The following is a 16674-nucleotide window of genomic DNA, read 5'->3' on the forward strand; positions in this document are numbered from 1 at the left end:
AAAGCTGTTCAACATCATTATTCATTAGGGAAATGCAAATCAAAACCACAATGATACACCACCTCACAGCCACTTGGATGGCTATTATCAAACAAACACATAAAAAAAGGAAAATATAGCAAGCGTGTGCAAGAAATTGGACCACTTGTGTAATGCTGGTAGGAATATAAAATGTTGTAGCTGTTGTGGAATACAGCTTAGTGGTTCCTCCAAAAGTCAAACACAAGATTACCATACGATCCAGCAACTCTACTTCTGGGTATGTGCCCAGAAGAACTAAAAGCAGGGACTTAAACAGATACCTGTACACCCATGTTCCCAGTAGCATTAGTTATAACAGAGAAAACCCAATAGCAACAGTGTTCATCAATACAGGAATTGATAAACAAAATGTGGCACATAAGTACAATGAAATACTCATTCAGCTATAAATATAATAGCAATGATATTGTGATATATGCTATAAGGTTGATGAACTTCAAAACATTATGCTAAGAGAAATAAGCCAGACACAGAGGACAAGATTCTCCTTGGTGAGGTACCTAGAATGGTCAAATCCATAGAAACAGAAAGTAGAACGCTGGTGCCCAGGGCCTGGAGAGGGGAGGGGAGGAGTTATTTAAGGTAGACAGTTCCAGTTTGGGAAGATGAAACAGTTCTGGGGGTTGATGATGGCTGCACAACACTGCAGAAAGACTTCATGCCTGTCAACTGTACAATTAAAAATGGTTAAGATGATAAATTCTGTGTTACATAAATTTTACCATAATTTTTAAAAAGCCACTCTGGTTGCCGTGTGGAGGAGAGGCTACAAAGGGAAAAGGCAGGAGTGGAAGCCAAGAGACCTTTCAGGAGGCAACTGTGATAGCCGAGGCTTGGACTAGGTCCTGGTGGGGATGAGGAGTGGATCCCAGCATTTCCCATTAAGTGTCATTCACGTGTTCCTGAAAATCATGTGTTGTGTGCAAAAACACTAAGAACTTATTTCCCATTGTCTGTAAATGGAAAAAAGTTATACACACACTGTATGGCAACCCATAACCTCAACCAATTTCCTAAAACATAACTATAACACAGTGGAATGTCTACATGTAAATAACCTACAATGTTAGAATTTAAATGCTTAAAACATCATGTCTTGATATCTAAACAATTCATGCGTTGTTCCATGCTAATTTGATTTGTAGGCAATAATTACAGTTTATATGCGGTAGCGTAAACATTTTATTTACAATAGGCCAAGATAACCCACAGCCATGAATTCATCTGCTGGGAAAAAATGCAGACAAAGGTGTACAATTTTTAAAAAGCGATTTCCTGTAATAAGCTGTCATTTGCTGTCTTTGCAAGTTCCAGGGATGAGCACATAAGATGTCTTTGGAAAGTCTACAGCAATGCTGACCATGCCAGCATGAAGAATCGGGGAAACATGAGCTCTTTGTGGCAGTGCTGAGCTGCTGAACTGGGAATCTCCCACCTCTGGATTTACAATAAAAAATAATAACTTTCCAAATTGTTTAAGCCAGAAAATACATAGATCTTAGTTTACTTTGTAGTTTTCCAACTGATATTAGCGATATCTTCATGCTGTATGGTTTTGTTCCCGAGAACGTCTCACGTTATATTTACATTCACGAACACAAAGTACCAGATGAAAAATTCACATGAGTTACAGCAAAGAGCCCAGATAAACAAAAAAAAAAAAACAACAAGTGCTTGTCTAGAGGTGATCCACCAAATTATGATCACTACCTCCAAGTGTTCAAAATTATTCCTTATTATTAAAGTGCATTTTGTAAAGGAAGAAAGACTTCCCATATATAGTTTAAAGGTTGTGGCAAAAATGCACCTGCATACATTGGACTAATCTGCATTAAATTAGTACGAAAATATAGTGTGCCAGCTCCTTCTAAATTTGCTCTAGAGCAACTAGATGCCTCAGAAGATCTTATTAATAAAGCATTATGCTGCTCAAAGCAGAGGAGCGCCCTGGGGAACAGCCTTGTGAGAGAGACAAAAAGGCAAGGAAATTTCAGAGTCTGCATTGCTCAAAAGAAGGATCAAAAATCCCCAAAGAAGCAGAATAAGAATTAGAAAAAAAATACAACTTCACTTTTTTCTTTAATCTCTCAACTTTTCTCTTTCCACTTATGGTTTAACACAAGTTTTGCCAACTTGTGTTGGACTAAGCTCTCAATAAACGCAGCAAATACAGAATGAATGAGAAAACAAATGACTGAGTAGGAGGGCTTAGGATTTGGGATCATTTCTATGAAGGGTAGTGAAGAAAGTGTGAGTATTATTCAGGAACATAATAGTGTTTAATTATTTCTCTCTTCCTCCTAACCCTCTGCCCCTACACTTTCTCCCTGTCCATAAGCAGATCTAACAGTTTTAAGGAGTGCTAACAACTAAAAGTGATATCTTCTAATGAAGACCCTGATGTTGATCACATTGGGCTCTACTGATTTATTTTGCCGATTTTAATGGATCAACACAGAATAACGCACATCAACGCACATTTATAAATTTTAGAAATGCAGAGACTCAAAGATTGTGTTCAGATATGATGGACAGAGAGTGGACAAATAAGGGTGTGAACAACAGTCAGGGGAAAAAAGGCTTAGTTTGTGCTATGTAAGAAGATTCAGTTAAGAAATAGACTCCAAGCAACCACTACTTCAAACCTACCTCCTCGTCCACAGAGGTTAGGTCAAGTGGTTGTTATGCTGTCTCTCAGTTCAAAAACTTCATACTATTGTTTGAGTGAGCTGTAGTTTGAATTAATGGGTAATGTAGTACAAATGCAAACACTCCAACTAGAATTTAACCACTAAGAAAGAAACCCTGGGCTGGTCTCCAAGAATCCTAAACTTTAGAGTCCAAAGAGACAGAATTGCTGAAAATAAGTTGTGTTGCCTTATGGATAGGAACCAAAATGTATTTTTAAACAAAATATCTGATTCGTGTGCTCATATATATACACTTCTAGTTCTATGTCCCCAACTTTCAATTGTTCAAAAGTTATTTTGACATCTAAAACATTAATAAAACTGCCAACATGAAATACAATTGGCTGATGTAAGTTTCATCCTCTTTTCCTTAGTTTGTCTCCACTATATGTATATTTTTTAAGTGAAAATACAAAAAAAGTGGGAACCAGAGGTATTTACAAAAGTAATTACTAACACTGCAAAGATTCATAACTCCTATTACTTTAAATACTACATATAAATATATTGGAAATGATCCATAGCTGTTTGTGATACCAATACATATCCACTCATAACGAAAAGCAGCAGTCACACATAAAGGTGCATTTCTGCGGAAGCCATTGGCAAAGAAAAGGAAGGAGACTGAAACTTGAAATGACAGAGTTTTGCACCCCCCTGCTAGGTGATTTATTTTTATCATGTAATTTCTATTAACAGAGATGTTGACACAAATAGCTTTTCTCAATTAGACCAGCAGGTGGAGGTGTTGACTGACTACCAGAACGGCCTAAACCTGGCTGGAACTTTTCATTGTTCCAAAGAAGCATTTCCCGAGAAATACAAATGAGTTCATCTTATCTGTGTTTTGAAACTTTCAAAGATATTATTCTATCCTATCAGCGACTACTGTGAACTCCCTTTGTAAAGCTCGATGATCCATCTATTTCTTTTGGCTCTGTGTGCAGCATTCAAGAGATGGGACATGTTTTATTTCCAAGTCTTAGTTAATCTATGGATATACATGTTATCTGTTTCACAGCTAGAAAAGCAACGCTGTTTACCTTGCCCAGGACAGAGCTTTGAAACTGCATGGGAATTTTCCTATAAAGAAGAATAAAGAGTGACATGTGTATGAGAGAGACACAAGTTTACAAGTGGCATTAGAAACATTAAAATAGCCAAGGCTGCTGTTGGATTAATTTATATACATACTCACTATATCAGCGCAAATCAGAATCTTCCTACACACTTCTCTTTGATTGTATTTGATTGTATTTTTATTTGATGTGTCTTTGTGTTATTTTTTTAATTTGCTTACTTAATAGAATGAATTCTAACATTAGGACTTTGAATCACACTAACAGAATAAGTTGAAATTAGTCACATTGTCAAAGACACATTTCTAAATATAAGTACTTCTGTATTGTCCGAATAAAATTTTCTTCCTTTTTTATTACCAAAGTTTTCCGATTTACTCTGTGTATTCCTCTCAATGGGCATTGCTGAGTTAGTTATTCATCCCCTTCCTCTAGCATTGGCAAACTTTTCTTAAAGGATCAATTCATAAATTCTTTAGGCCTTGGGGACCAAGAAATAAAGTTGAGGATATTATGTGGACACTTACATAACCAATTAAAAATGTAGAAACTATTCTTAGCTCAAGAGCAGTACAATACCCTGCGGCAGGCCAGATTTGGCCTGTAGGCTGAATTTTGCCACTCCCGTTCCAGAGAATAAGCTCTGCCATGGGATGTGTATGTATTTTTCCAATAAAGTCCAAAAGACTGTCGGAAAGGCGGACTCTATCCCTGTATATTATGTTAAAGTTTTTCTTATTTAAAGAAACTTCTTGCTGAAATCTATACCAGAGAATAAAATACTAATCTTTTATATTTTTAAAAATGCATATTACTATATACAATAAAAATCTGGGACCCAAGATCAGAAAATTTGGTCCAAAGGACATTTGTGATGCTGCACATGGAGCTGAGAATGGTGACAGACATGAGAGAAAACAACCGGAACCCCCAAATAAGTAACCAAAATGCTGTGCCCAAGACAGAAATCACAGCAGATACTTTCCATAAATGCTTTTAAAAATGTACTGTTTACATATTTTTTAGTTTTTAAATATTTATTAAAGCCTGACACTGTTTTTTAGTTTTTAAATATTTTTAATTTTATTTTTTAATCTGAAGTAAATAATAGAATATATTTAAGGGGTACGCAGTGATGTTTATATATATTTAATGTATAGTGATCAGATCAGGATAATTAGTATATCCGTCATTTCAAACATTTACCATTCCATTTTGTACCAGGAACATTCAATGGGACTCAACACTTTCAATTTAATTTTAAAATTTATAATTTGTTTAGAGTCTTTAGCATTGTAGGTCTTCAAGAAAAGATTCCCCTTTACTGTGTAGGCATGGTATATCTCATGCCTATTATCCTAGCACTCTGGGAAGCTAAGGCAGGTGGATTGCTTGAGCTCAGGAGTTTGAGACCAGTCTGAGCAAGAGCCAGACCCTGTCTCCACTAAACCTAGAAAAACTGAGGCAAGAGGATCTCTTGAGCCTAGGAGTTTGAGGTTGCTGTGAGCTATGACACATGGCACTCTACCCAAGGTGATAGAGTGAGACTCTGTCTCAAAAGAAAAAAAAAAAGAAAAAAGATTCCCCTTCTTGCTGACTCTGGACTGTACAGTGAACTCTCTTGATGTCAGCACAAAGAAGTATTAGAGGTGGAGCAGTGTGGGTGTCTCACCCACCTGGAGATTTAAAGGAATGAGGAACTAATCCATAGAACTAACTTAGAATGAAACTCGAGTTTCAGGTTCATAATTTCTTTTTCTTCCTTTTCCCTGGGAGCATAGGGTGTTTTGCAAAGTAGATTAGCTAGTAGGAAAGGAATAACATGAAGTCATAGACCCAATCACTAATTATTTGTCTTTGACTTTGCAATATGATCAAAAATGTTCTCAGAATTTTGCTTTTTGAAAATGAAAGAAAAGAGATTTGAACACACATGTCCTTACTTCCAGCAAAGAAGGACCTCCAGTGCCATCCAGTCCAATCCTCTTATTTCACAGCTGAGTAAATGCCAGATCAGAGAGAGTACTGGTATGACTTACCCAAAGTCACACAGCAAGAAACTGGTTCATGCATAGACAGGGCTTAATAGCAAACTTTCTGGTTTCAAGGGTAGTGCTAAATGCAAGCTATTTTTCATTCCATGAATGAGTCTTTACTTAGACTCACTAGCTGTCTGGAAACCTAGTAAAAAAGGGAAGGAAGGAATACAACTGTCACTACCCCTGGCAGAGTATGAGGCTTGGGGAGGTTAGGGTTTCTATACCTGCCACCTGAGTCCAGCCTCCTGGGGGCTGGGGAGGACCAAGCCACAATGTGACTGAGGGTCTCTGATGACGGCACAGACCAGCAGCATTGCCTCAGACTGGCTCATTCTGCCAGTTGCTGAGCTTCCCCTTGCTGGAATCTAAAGAAAGCATCAGGACCAGGCATCTCAAGGCTGAGCTTTTGAAACATTGACAACAGGCCAATCCCTTAAACATAAAAAGTCAAAAGCCTTTCACACCTTTGCATACAAACGTATCAGATTACTACATTCTAATAAAGACACAACAAACAGTATTTCTTTTAAGATTGAGGGCTTCTACTTTATGGGACACTGTGACCCACAAGATAAATTTTTATCACAAAGTGGCATTTGCTTAGGAGGTCCCAGGCTGCTCAATGGTCCCCATCTCAAGACAGCCTAAATGTCTAGATTCCAGGTGAGTAGGATAGTTTTCATTCTACCAAATCATGCCACCTTGTAACCTGCAACCTCATTGCCATTCAACCTCGCCACTCACCCATTCATTCATTCCAGAGAGAAATAAGATAATGATTAAAAGGTTTAAACGATGCCTCCCAGAGACAAGGCCTCAGCGGGAGCGGAGACGTTTAGGTCAGCTTTATTGAAAGGGTAGATGACCAGTCTGGGCAGTGCAAAGATGGTGTCTGTGCAGGGGTTTCGGGGGGAGTAGCTAGAGACCCATTTTATATGGGGCCGTTGCGGGTGAGTGAATTCCACAGCTTGCCTGTAAAGCTGGGTCTTTTGGCACCAACTTCTCAGGGAGTAGGCTATCCAGATCCTTTCTGTCTGTCTTTGGAGGAGAGAAGGAGGCGGGGAAGGGGAAAAGAGTTTGTGTGTGGCTGCGTCAGGTCCCCAACAATGATTTTTTTTTTATATTAACTTAATTTTTTTTTGCCATGTAAAAGCAGACAAATGCTAAAATTATGCCGAAAGCAATTGCAAATTAGCTTCTAGAAGGCAAATATCACAACATTCCCTCCCCCTGCAGGTGATCCTGTCCCACTGCAGGACAGAATCCATATCTGTTACCACACACAGTCACCAGTGCCCCCTAAACTTGACCTCTGTCCTTTTGTATGCCCAGAATAGTGCTTCCCTGCTTCCGGAAAATGTTCATTCAAATTCACAGCTGTTGTGGGGACAGTCATTGGGCCTCCCTGTCCAATCAGGGAGGTTGGGCCAATCAGATCCCGTCCCAGAATTATACTGCAGATGGCCTGGAAGAGCTTCTTCTTCCTTGGTTACAAGGTCTTGAAGAAGTGAGCCTCAGTCTCCTACACTGACCCAGGCTGGATGACCAAGTCACTGCCCAGAGGTGGAGTTAAGAGCCCTCTTAGGAAAGTAAAGCACAGAGGAAAGCGAGAGAGGGAGAATGTGGAGGGCACAGCCTCCGTCAGCCTTCATGGCTGGCAGCAATCGCTGTGCTGAGGAGCAGGCGTGGCTATCAGACAAGGCAGGCTCTCTCTCCCTGACCTCCAGTGAGGGTTACAGGTGGCTACCCTGTCCAACACCACCTAGAGAAACATAACCTGCAGCATTGGTGTTGCAGTCCAAGGATGTAGCAAACGCCCTCCCCTTTCCACAGAGGAGTGAGATTACAGGAATCATCCCTGGTGTGGTTGGTTCCCGCGGTTATCATCTAACAGAAACATCAATTTCACCTTCAAAATGCAAGGTTAGGACATTTTCTCAGCTGATGACTGGACTCCCAAATTTTTTATTTTAAACTAAATTTAATGTTAACAAATATGTGCATTTACAAATATTTCTCTTGGGATCCTGTATGTATACTACACTACCTATTACTGAGAATATTCTATCTATCATTTTTCTCCAAAATGTTCAGAGTATTCTTTTAAATCCTAGAGCAAGCCAGGCATGGTGGCTCATGCCTACAATCCTAACACTCTGGGAGACTGAGGCAGATGGATTGCTTGAGCTCAGAAGTTTGAGACCAGCCTGAGCAAGAGCAAAACCCTGTCTCTACTAACAACAGAGAAAACTAGCCTATAGTCCCAGCTACTCAGGAAGCAGAGGCAGGAGGATCGTGTAAACCCAGAATTTGAGGTTGCTGTGAACTATGATGATGCCACAGCACTCTATCCAGGGCAACGGAGTAAGACTCTGTCTATAAATACATACATACATACATCCTAAAGCAAATTTCCTCAAGCCCTACACTGCCCTGTGATCCTTATCTGGGGTCTGCAACAAATATAATGCAAAACGCAAAGGTCTATAGTCAGCCAGTCACATAATCACAATGTGATTATGAATAGAGAAGTTTTCTGACACATCAGGAAACAATCCCTCTGATGTGCCTTTACTATTATAACCCTATTTGCAGAATAGGTCCCTCCCTGCTCCCATTTGCAAGGGTGGTGTCAAAGGATAGGAAGGGCTCAAAAGTTAAGGTTAAGGCCCGGGAGGTGCGAAAAACCTGTGGGTCATTTGTAACTCCCACCACCTGTGTGCTGTGTTCACTCTGAGGAAGAGGTTGACTAAAGGCACAGGGTTCAGTGTAGAAAGAATATCTACCAGCAGTTGATGACCATGACCATCTATTCTTATGATGCCTTCATCTTGAGTGTTTAATAATATGGCAGGCTATTGGTTCTTTGTCCTTCTTCAGAGCACTGTCGTTGACCTGAATCGAGGAATTTTCTTTGTCTTCATTTTTGTTTTTGTTTTTTTTTCTGTATGCGTGTGCATGCACACGTGTGTGTGTGTGTGCGCGTGCGCGCAAGACAGAATGATCTGTTTGCTACTTTAAGGTAACTGCAGTGTTCTTGTCCATAGGTGGTTGGTTGGGGAGTAATCCCCTAGCTGTTTGATCTGCAGGACCACAGTTTGCTTTGGTTCCTGTCTCGTTTTTGTTCTAAAGCCCTCTCAACATGCTCTACCTTGTGTTTGTAGTTCATCTTCAGATAGACTATTTCCTATTACAATTTCTGTTTTCAAATTAGATCTCTAATTTCAGGTTCAACTTCATCAGCAAAAATGAAATGAAAGGGCTATTGCTATGTCAGTACCTTCTTTAATGCTCAAATGTCATCCAAAGATGTTTTTTAGTCTATCCTCAAAACCGCCTACAGTTTCATCTTTTTTGTTTGCTTATTTGCATGACTGAACAAAAGTTTTTTATTGGAAACATTTGGGGTATGGCTTTTAGGAGACTTTGACCTACATTTTTGGCCTTTTTTTGACTCTCAGATTTACTGTGGAAAGAGGGATCCTGTAGGTGTCTTTTCAGGTCAGTCCAATCAACTTTTGCTCATTTATATGGGTGTTCAACATTTTTTTCCCTCCTGTACATTGGAAAAACAACAGTTATCTTGGGCCACACATTAAATACACAAACATTAATGAAAGCTAATGAGCAAAAGAAGTCCATGCACAATTTTCGCAATATCTACCACCACAAATAAGCAAAACAGTACTCAAATAATCCATATACAGCCCTTGGGCCACAGATTGGACACCCCTGTGTCTACAGGATTTAGTATCTGGGGTCCTGACCAACATGTGTACATGTTGATATAGGTCAAGTGTCCCTGAGTCATATGCCTCTAAAGGAATTCTAAATTCTTCTACTAACTATTTGCAGGTCTTATTTGGCTTTAGGGAATGTTTTAATCATAGCTCTTAATTCAGTTCAGTTCAAGGCTTAAATTCTCCAGTTGCCTGCATACCAGGTTCATGGGAAGGATTTTAACAGGGTTCTTTGGGGAAAGGAGAGGATATGGACCAGGGAAAGATGATGAAGGAGTTGTGAAAGGAGAGAAGAGGATAAAAGAGAAAAGGAAAAGCTGGATATTGGGAAGCAACAAGGTGGAAGGAGGATTTCCTAGAGAAATTAGCTTTGGCCAAAGGATCTTTTGGTGAAGGAATTTTAACTTCAGAATTTTTAGAGGTTTACACATCAAAAAATGCTACCCATTAGGCCTGAGAAACATTATTCCCTTTCTTCTTGAATGAACAATTTTTGTTGAAATCAAATACTCTTCAGAGTGGCTACTGGCACTCTGGGACAGCCCAAGTTGTCCCTGGTAAAGTTGTGCCATTTAGAGAGATGGGTGCGAGATTTATAACTGTAATCCAAATGCATATAGAAGCAGGGTCTTTTTGAGGCACAGGAGAGTATTCAGATTTAGATGACCCCATAAGAGCTGGCAACACTTGGTAGGAATGTAATCCTGTGTACCCCATGTCTTGGGCCCCCAAACTGAAAGTTGGCTACCTCTTAACGTAGACTCAACAATCTGCTTTCCTGGCAAGCAGAAAACTAGAGAGAACTCTGTCACTGGGTCAAAGCCAAGTTCTCAAAACATCAAACTGAGATGAAAGGAGAACCTCATCTGAATTTATTAGTGATCCACAGCAAAGTTTGTCCAAGTGGACGCTCCTCTGGTGAGAACTACAAGCTGATAGACTTGTTAGATTAACTCAAACAATAGGCTTATGGGGCCTATGCCCGTGTTCTACCCCAGGATTTTCCTTCTCATGACAACACTTTTAGAAAGCACAACACGAAACAGTAACACAAAAGACCACAAAAAAGGCTGACAAAGAAGAGTGTGATTCCACCAAGGATGTCAAAGGGGAATTAATACCTGGTACTGCATTTTGGCTTATTTATTCTAACCTATTTTTCAGTTTACTAATTTTCTCTGTAGTAGAGTTGAATCTTCTCTTGACACAGCCAACAAACTTTTAAAGTTTTATTTTTATATTTTTCATTTATTATTCTAATTGGTTCTTTTTGGATTGTCTAGTCACTTTTCATAGGGTTCTATTTCTGCATACTTTTTTTCCTTCATGCAGGGTGAATATGATTGTTTTGCAGTCTATGTCCCATAGTTTCACTGCCTAAAGTCTCTGCAACTTTGTTTTTGCACATTGACATTCTTACTATTTGTTTTTTGGCCATTATACAGTGTATCTACATACATTTGATTTTTTTAGTTATGTACTAGGCACATAGTTGGAAAAATGGAGACAATGGGTAACCTTGTCTGGTTCTAGTTCCAAGCAGGAATGCTCTCAATTTTCCCACCTTCAGAATGATGTTGACTGTGGGTTTGTCATACATGGGTTTTATAATTTTGAGGTATATTCCATCTGTGCCTATTTCAGAAGAGTTTTATAATTAAAAGGTGGTGAATTTAGTAAAATGCTTTTTTTGCATCTATTCAGAGGATCATATAGTCTTTGTTTTTGCTTTTATTTATGTGGTGAATCACATTTATAGATTTGCATATGTGGAACCATTGTTACATCTCTTGGATGAAGCCTACCTGGTCATGTTAGATTAATTTTTGATGTGCATCTGAATACAGTTTGCTAGATTTTTTTTTTTTCCAGAATTTTGCATCTATACTCATAAGGGATTGGAAAGTAGTTTTCTTTTTTTGTTGTGTCCTTTCCTGGCTTTGGTATTAAGGTGATATTGGCTTTGTAAAATTAGTTGGGGAGGATTTCTTCCTTCTCAATGTTATGAAATAACTTCTGCAATATAAGTATAAACTCTTCTTTGTAGATAGGGTAAAATTGGCTGTCAGACCATATGGTTTGGGATTTTTCGTTGTTGTTAGAAGATTTTTTATTGCTGCTTCAATTTAATTACTTGATATTGGTCTGTTTAGGAGTTCTATTTCTTCCTGAATGAACCTAGGAAAGCCGCATGTTTCCGAGAATTTGTCCATTTTCTCAATGCAAATAGGAAAACAAATGGATTAGCAGAATCAACACTGTTACAATGTCTATACTACCCAAAATGATTTACAGATTCAATGCAACCCCCATTAAAATACAAACACCATTTTTTGCAAATCTAGAAAAAATAATTTTACATTTCATATGGAACCAGAAAAGACCCTGCATAGCCCAAACAACCTTAAGCAAAAAGAACTAATCAGGAGGCATCAATTAACCAGACTTTAAGCTATACTATAAAGCTATAAGTAAGCAAAAAACCATGGTACTGGCCCATGAACAGAGACATAGACCAAATGAATAGAACAGAGAACTCAAATATAAAACCCTCCTCATATTGCTGTCTGATCTTTGACAAACCAGAGAAAAACATACACTTGGTTAAAGAATTCCTATTCAGGGTGGCGCCTGTGGCTCAACGGGTAGGGCGCCGGTCCCATATGCCGGAGGTGGCGGGTTCAAGCCCAGCCCCGGCCAAAAATAAAAATAAAAAAAAAAAAGAATTCCTATTCAGTAAATGGTTCAGGGAAAATTGGATGGCCACATGTGGAAGACTGAAACAGGATCCACACCTCTCACAAAAATTAATTCATAATGGATGACAGACTTAAACCTAAGGCATGAAACTATAACAATTATAAAAGAAAATGTTAGAAAAACTCTTACAGATATTAGCGTAGGCAAAGAATTTATGAAGAAGATCTCAAAAGCAATCATAGCAACAACAAAACTAGATAAATGGGACCTGATCAAATTACAAGCTTTTTCACAACCAAGGAAACAATCAATTAGAGCAAGTAGACAACCTACAGAATGGGAGAAAATCTTTCCATGCTAAACATCTCATAAAAGGCTGATAACGTGAATCTACAAAGAACTCAAGCAAATCAGCAAGAAAAAATCAACCCCATTAAAAAGTGGGCAAAAGATACAAACAGAAATTGTTCAAAAGGAGATAGACTAGTGAACAATAATGAAAAAACACTCAGCATCTGAAATCATCAGGGAAATGCAAATCAAAACCCTAACGAGATATCACCTAACTCCAGTGAGAACTGCTTTTATCAAAAAGTCCCAAAACAACAAATGTTGACGTGGATACAAAGAGATAGGAATGCTTATACACTGTTGGTGGGACTACAAATTAGTACAATCTCTGTGGAAAGTAGTCTAGAAACACCTCAAAGAACTAAAAGTAGACCTACCATTTGATCCAACAATTCCACTACTGGGTATTTATCCAAAGGAAAAAAAAAAAGATATCTGCACTTAAACACAATTCACATTTGCAAAGATGTGCAAACAACTCAAGTGCCTATCAATACACGAGTGAATAAAATGTGGTATATGTATATCATAGAGTGCTACTCAGCCACAAAAAAAAGATAAACTAATACCTTTTGTATTAACCTGGAAGGAATTGAAGACCATTCTTCAAAGTGAAGTATCACAAAAATGGAAAAATAAACACCACATGTTTGGAACCATTAAATTAGAACTAATTAATCAATATGTATATGCACATATGGAAATAACATTCATCAGAAATCAAGTATATGAAGAGGGACTTTACCTAACAAATGCAATCAGTGTAACCTGGTGCTTTGTGTACCCTCAATGAATCAACAACAACAACAACAAACATCAAGCATATGGGAGGGGCAAAGAGAGGATGGATAAATTCATACCCAACAAGTGCAACACATACTATCTAAGTGATGGACACACTTATAGCTTTGACTCAAACTGTACAAAAGCAATTTATGTAACCAAAATCACTCTCACAATTGTTTCCTACTTGGAAGACCTTCAATGTTTGCTTAGCATTTGTTTATTATGGTATGACTGTGATTTAACGAGGCCATTCATTTTTTTTTTTTTATGTCACCCTCAGTAGAGTGCTGTGGCATCACAGCAACCTCAAACTCTTGGGCTCAAGCAATCCTCTTGCCTCAGCCTCTCAAGTAGCTGGGACTACAGGCAACCACCACAGTGCTTGACTTATTTTTTAGAGATGAGGTCTCTCTCTACCTCAGGCTGGTCTTGAACTTGTGAGCCCAGACAATCCATCCAATGGGGCCATTTTTTTTTTTAAACAAATAAACTAGAAAGTAAATTCTCCAAAAAAGAAAAATTGTTAGTGGAGATTTTTTTTTTTGAAGCCTAAGATAAAAACATCTCTACCCAGAATGATATGCCTGGTAATACTAACAGTCAAGGACATTTTTTTCTGTTTAAGCAATGTTATTGACATATAAATTACACAAAACAATAACCCAAAGATCAAGTTTACTAGATCAGCAATGGCCTTAGGACCTCCCTGGGCTTCCATTTTTCTCATAGTTTTTTGACTTGTAATTTCTTATATTTTGAAAGATTTTTTATGTTTTTTAAAATATTTTATATTTTACTCCAAATTTTATTTCAAAAGGAAGGTTGGCTCTAATAACTCAGTCCATTTAAACAATTTGTTCTTTTTTTTTTCACCTCCTCTGTAATATCTAGAAACTGATTTGCTTTATATTCTACTCACATTTCCAAATTGTTCAAATTTTTATAGTGGGTATGCATTTCACTTATAATTAACAAAAATAATAAAAATATTTCCAATTTGAAAAAACATATTAATGATTATCTTTTTTTTTTTTTTTTGTAGAGACAGAGTCTCACTTTATGGCCCTCGGTAGAGTGCCGTGGCGTCACACAGCTCACAGCAACCTCCAGCTCCTGGGCTTAAGCAATTCTCTTGCCTCAGCCTCCCGAGTAGCTGGGACTACAGGCGCCCACCACAACGCCCGGCTATTTTTTGGTTGCAGTTTGGCTGGGGCCGGGTTTGAACCCGCCACCCTCGGTATATGGGGCCGGCACCTTACCGACTGAGCCACAGGCGCCGCCCTATTAATGATTATCTTTAAATTTTTCTAAAAAGAAACCGCTATGCATTTTCCTATGAAAATCATTTTCTCCATTCCTTTTAACAGGGCAAGCTAAATTTTATGTCTTGAAATTAGAGGTGAAGTAAGAGCAGAGGTGAGCTACCCTGTTATTCTCTGTGAGAGAATAAATTTCTGCTTTTTGAGGTTACCTAATTTGTGGTACTTTGTTCCAGCAGCCCTAAGAAACTAACACACTGGTAGGGGGAAAAACTGCTAGAACATTTTGAGCAAGAATTCATAAATTTGAAATAATGGGGGGAAAGCCTTAATCCCAGTGACAGACTATGTCAAGTATAGTAAAACTGCCAGGGATGAAAATAGGAACACCAAGATGCCCCAGGATATATGTATCAGGACCTCTGATGGTCACCAATATCAGAGACACTGAACCCCTACTCTAAAGGTTTAGCTGACAAAATCAAGTGAAAGCCTTAAGCAGCAGGGTTGCTGGTGCTCCAGTAGACACCTTGGCTCACACAAATAAAACTATTGGTGCATCACTGTAATGCCTTTAAGTAGTATGTACTTTAACATGTTTTTCTGTACCCTGTGCTTCCTATAAACTGGAAATATACTACAATATCCACTTCAGAGGTAATCATAGGTAATGAAAGACAAGAACACACCAGAGGGAAGATTCAAGTGCCATAGAAAACAGTGGTAGGACAGAAAATGCCTGAATGTTCTAAGAACCAGAAGCATTTCCTCAAGTTTCTGAGACAACATAAACATTATCTCACACTATACTTTTGTGAAAACTAAGTTGTGGTAGTAATTTCTTGCAGCACACAATAAATTTAACTGCTTGCCAGCTAGATACATATAAACTCAAAGACAGATTTGACCTGATTTGGAAAATAAATAAAAACAACAGTACATATGCCCAATTACTCTGGAACAAGTTGGTATATATTATTTGTACTTCAACCATACGTACACATCAGACAAAAATGTAGAATAAAATTTTTAGAGATCTTCCTATGTAGACCAAAAATTTAACATAGTTTTTCTCTTCTGTTCCTCTCTTTTATCCAGATATTTATCTTAAATTCTCACATTCTGATTAGAAACCAGGATTCTTCTATAGCAACTGACTTTTGGGGGCTGTCTGACAGACTGATTTCTATGCCTGTCTTAGAACACTAATAGAACCCAGCATACTGTAGAAGATTGGGGGTTCCTAAGATCAAAACAAAGCTGAGCAGTTTGCTCCTTCTCCAGAGGTCCTGCAGTAGAGCAGACAGAGGGTGATACAGCTCAGTAATTGCCACTTGGGAAAAATGGGAAATAAAGAGTGCATATGTTTCCAACATCCTGCCTTCCAAAAAGCAGCCTATGGGACTACTTTCCATATTGCCTAATTTGTAGCTGACAAGACCTAGTATACTCTAGAAGTCTAGGGGCTGTTGAAAAAAAAAAGAGAGAGAGAGCTGGGCAGCTTGTGAAATGTCCAGAGAACCTGCAGTACCACAAACTCCTGACACTGGAGAAAGTAAGAGTATCTGAAAAAGGAAATAGCATATTCCTCTAGTTGAGAATATATGCACATAAATCCAGAGAAGTCACATCTACAGAAAAATGTTATAAGGCTCCCAAAATACAGGGTGTCCATAAAGTTTGCACGAACTTTACGGACACCCTGTATTTTGGGAGCCTTTTAAATTTTAAATTGCACACAAACTTTATGGACAACCTTAATATATGAGCAAGCTAATTTTGAAGGTCTTTCCCTGTACAAAGTTAATCCATAAAGATTGGAGAGATAGCTTTTTTTTTTTTTTTTTTTTGAGACAGAGACTCATTCTGGCACCCTAAGTAGAGTGCCATGGTGTCATAGCTCACAACAATCTCAAGCTCTTGGGCTTAAGCAATCCTCTTGCCTCAGTTTTTCTATTTTTAGTAGAGATTGGGTCTCGCTCTTTCTC

Source organism: Nycticebus coucang, chromosome 9 (genome assembly GCF_027406575.1).
Source record: "Nycticebus coucang isolate mNycCou1 chromosome 9, mNycCou1.pri, whole genome shotgun sequence".
Classification (NCBI taxonomy): Eukaryota; Metazoa; Chordata; class Mammalia; order Primates; family Lorisidae; genus Nycticebus; species Nycticebus coucang.